Below are 5,000 nucleotides of genomic sequence, written 5' to 3'. Positions count from 1 at the left end.
CTAACCTCTAGACTACCTGCCTCTCTAACCTCTAGACTACCTGCCTCTCTAACCTCTAGACTACCTGCCTCTCTAAACTCTAGGCTACCTGCCTCTCTAACCTCTAGACTACCTGCCTCTCTAACCTCTAGACTACCTGCCTCTCTAACCTCTAGACTACCTGCCTCTCTAACCTCTAGGCTACCTGCCTCTCTAACCTCTAGACTACCTGCAGTCACTAGTTTTATCAAAATATGAGTTAGGGTTGGAATTGTTTCAAAGTTGTGCAATTGTAGTAAAAGAACACAGTGAGTTGTTTCGGTGGTCTTGATTAACGTATGGGAAGCTGTAATGACCCCAACAGTATCTCCTGAGAGATAATTAGAAATGATTCGTTTTAACACTCTGGCAGAACCGCATGTACTTCTATTCAGGCTGTATATTTAACCTTTGGCCTGTGACTAAAGTCCTTACGAAAGTCATTTATACAATCCTGAAATTACAGATGGAAATGGTGTTGATTAACAGCAACGCCACCTCTCCCCTGGTGTGTGTGTCCGTGTGTGTGTGTGTGCGTGTGTTCAGTATTCATAGACACACACACACACACACACACACACACACACACACAGAGGCAACCAACCTCTCAGGGCCGTGGACAGCTTCTTCTCTGTGTGTGTGTGTGTGTGTGTGTGCGCGTGTGTGTGTGTGTGTGTGTGTGTGTGTGTGTGGGCCGTGGACAGCTTCTTCTCTGTGTGTGTGTGTGTGTGAGGGCCGTGGACAGCTTCTTCTCCGTGTATGTGTGTGTGTGTGTGTGTGTGTGCGTGTGTGTGCGTGTGTGTGCGTGTGTGTGTGTGTGTGTGTGTGTGTGTGAGGGCCGTGGGACAGCTTCTTCCGAGGAGAGCTTCCTGCTGCTGGACTCTGGTTCTGTCATCACACAGCTGCAGCCAATTGGCTAATGAGCGCAGTGATGCAGTGAACCGTTTCAACCCAAAAGCCTAACACTTCAGAATCCTGCTTGATGCGCACACACACACACACACACACACACACACACACACACACACAGACACACACACACACACACACACACACAGACACAGACACACACACAGACACACACACACACACACACACACACCCCCGGTCGATGTTTCCTGCTGGCTGGAGCCACGGAGAGGTGCTGGATGTTATACCAAACTAAAAGGATGCTTGACTTCATCTTCAAGTCCTCTGAAATATTGAAATGCTGCTCTCATCTCTCGCTCTTGTTTTTTTTCGAGGGGCCTTTTCAACGGGAGAGGAGAGTGCTCCTCGGCTCGATGATTTGATGAAGTGAAAGTTATGCTTAAGTGAAGCGCCTATTTCTTTTTTGGTTCTCTTTTTTTCTTCTTTAGCACATTTGCCTAAATATTCGCCAAAGCCTTTTTGCTGCTACTACTAGAATTCAATTTGTCAGAAGGCTGCATTTTTGGCAAGGGCTCCCGTTGTATTAAGGACTTGGATCAGGGTTAATAAAGGATCCACCATTCCTCATATCCACACTTCTCCTTCAGGGCTTTATCGGAGCTGTGACCGGCAATTCTTTTGAGAACTCTCTCCCCTCCTCCCCTCTCTCTCTCCCTAATTTAATGTCTTCTCTCACCGCGCTCTCACACAGGTCTTTTCTGTTGAAATGGCAGACTTTTTATCCTGAAAGCTTTCTTTATTATGAGCGCATTGAATATGAGTTTGGAGGGAGAGAGAGAGAGCGGTTATCGCCCTTCAGACTTCATCTATTAATAGTGCTTTGTCTGCATTACTGCCAGGCGAGTCGTTATTGCGAGATGGTACCATCGTTCCGTCTTGGACATTCAGTTTCTTCTTTCCCCGGCGTTGTCATGTATCTGAGGTGACTCCAGGGACAAACTAGCATAATGTAAAACTGCCCCAAACATGATTAAGAAGGCAGCCCTGCGCCTATATGAATGGCCTGAGCACGGGCAATCACATCTACCATATCGCCAAGGTAACTGAACGGCGTTAATTAATGTCTTCATCAGGACGTCCTGGGTAATGATCATCATGTATGGGGGGGGGGGGGGGGGGGGTCGTTCCACATGATAGAGAGCCTGGCTGGGTGTCGTGTGTGTGTGTGTGTGTGTGTGTGTGTGTGAGTGTGTGTGTGTCTGTGTGTGTGTGTGTGTGTGTGTGTGTCTGTGTGTGTGTGTGTCTGTGTGTGTGTGTGTGTGTCTGTGTGTGTGTGTGTGTGTGTGTGTGTGTGTGTGTGTATGGGGGGGGGTCGTTCCACATGATAGAGAGCTTGGCTTTGTGTCGTGTGAGTGTGTGTGTCTGTGTGTGTGCGTACGTGCGTGTGTGTGTCCATGCTTTCGCGCGTGTGCTCGTTTGTGTGTATGCGTGTAGTGTGTGTGTGTGTGTGTGTGTGGTATTTGGTCACCCCCGAGGGGATGAATTTTAATCACACTCTGTTTCAAAGCCATTAAAAAGAGCAAGTGACGTTTATTAGACTGAGGAGGAAAATAAACAAGCCTTAATTGGCTCCTCGCACGGAGTGCGTTCGCCTCTCCCCTCGGCCACACATTAAGAGCAGAAAATGGTCACTATTTAGTGCGAACCCAGCCGAAACACAATCTGAGACGGATTGGCCTCGGGAAGTGTTGAAAGTACATCGGGGGTCTTACAGAACACAGAGCAACAATTGATAGGATGACAGCACGTGGTAAATGGAATATTAGCAGAGGATAATGTGTTGAGAATTAGATTAGCCCCCTATACTGGACAGGCTCCGGTATGTTTCCCAAACTCAGCTTGTTCCAGGGTTCTTCTCACACACACACACACACACACACACACACACACACACACACCAAGCCACTGGCAGCACATCATCCCCACCCCCATCCACCTCCACTGGCTTCCAGTGAAGTCCCTCCATGCCCGCGCCCGCCCCCCCAGTACTTATCTGACCTCCTCCTACCCTGGACACCTTCAACACCCCTACCTACCCTGGACACCTTCAACACCCCTACCTACCCTGGACACCTTCAACACCCCTACCTACCCTGGACACCTTCAACGCCCCTACCCTGGACACCTTCAACACCCCTACCTACTCTAGACACCTTCAACGCCCCTACCCTGGACACCTTCAACACCCCTACCTACCCTGGACACCTTCAACACCCCTACCTACCCTGGACAACTTCAACACCCCTACCTACCCTGGACACCTTCAACACCCCTACCTCTCCTGGACACCTTCAACACCCCTACCTACCCTGGACACCTTCAACACCCCTACCTACCCTGGACACCTTCAACACCCCTACCTACCCTGGACACCTTCAACACCCCTACCTACCCTGGACACCTTCAACACCCCTACCTACCCTGGACACCTTCAACACCCCTACCTACCCTGGACACCTTCAACACCCCTACCTACCCTGGACACCTTCAACACCCCTACCTACCCTGGACACCTTCAACACCCCTACCTACCCTGGACACCTTCAACACCCCTACCTACCCTGGACACCTTCAACACCCCTACCTACCCTGGACACCTTCAACACCCCTACCCTGGACACCTTCAACACCCCTACCTACCCTGGACACCTTCAACACCCCTACCTACCCTGGACACCTTCAACACCCCTACCTACCCTGGAGACCTTCAACAACCCTACCTACCCTGGACACCTTCAACACCCCTACCTACCCTGGACACCTTCAACACCCCTACCTACCCTGGACACCTTCAATACACCTACCTACCCTGGACACCGTCAACACCCCTACCTACCCTGGACACCTTCAACACCCCTACCTACTCTAGACACCTTCAACGCCCCTACCCTGGACACCTTCAACACCCCTACCTACCCTGGACACCTTCAACACCCCTACCTACCCTGGACACCTTCAACACCCCTACCTACCCTGGACACCTTCAACACCCCTACCTACCCTGGACACCTTCAACACCCCTACCTACCCTGGACACCTTCAACACCCCTACCTACCCTGGACACCTTCAAATCAGCCCTCCAAACCCACCTGTTCGCCAAGGCCTTCAGCCTCTAGTTCAGTTGCTGTTTTTGTTTGCCTGACTGTTTGTCTGACTGTTTTTTTCTGTTTCTTTTGTAATCTCTGTAAAGGCAACCGTGGGTCTCCCAAAAAGACGCTATATACATTTAAGTATTTTATTATTATGACAATAATAGCGGCGCGCCGTGTTCGAGCATCAGCGGGACGAGCGCGTATTGTCCAGAGAGGACGACTCAGGTGTTTTACTTCCTGTTTCCTGTTGTCACCTCCATTGGAGGAACCCTACGGACTCTGTGTGAGACGAGGCCCAGTCGTATCTCCAGCCTGCAGACGCGCCTCCCTCCTCTCACCCAGCAGGACAGAGCCGACAATGAGAGGAAATCTCATTAAGGTAGAACACAGATATTTCTCAACGCGGGAATTATGCAACAAACAATCAAGTCAGAAAGCCAGTCAGAAAACACGCTTGTTGCAGCGATAACACAACGTCGATGGACACAAAAGAGGCAGACAAAATAGAGGCAGAGCGAGCGCATCTCCTGCAGGCCGTCTTGGCATCCCACTGAGCCTGTGGTGCTTTGACTTTGCTAAAGGTCCCCCCCACCCCCCCCCCCCCCCCCCACCCCCCCCCCCCCCCCCCCCACAGAGTCCAAAAGAATACATAAATGAAATATAAAATTACACTTCACACAGATTCATTTGTGCATCTACAGTATGTGCTTTGATGAAAAACATGCTACTATTCTAAACTCAAATCAAAGAACAATCTGCAATGGTACATACATTTTAAATGCATCATATGCAGTATATAGCCGTTGATTCTTGAATAATATATAGCCATTGATTCTTGAAGAATATAATATAACAATATACTGTATAAATGCCTCACGCTTAGATCAACTGTTTTATAATATATATAATCTTGTTTTACTCGATTTTTTGGTGAACAATGCAATTGTGAACAAACGCTG

The sequence above is a fragment of the Nansenia antarctica genome (assembly GCF_963989245.1).
Source record: "Nansenia antarctica genome assembly, chromosome: 4".
NCBI lineage: Eukaryota > Metazoa > Chordata > Actinopteri > Argentiniformes > Microstomatidae > Nansenia > Nansenia antarctica.
The sequence above is the reverse complement of the archived record's forward strand: the minus strand, read 5'-3'. Positions refer to the sequence as shown.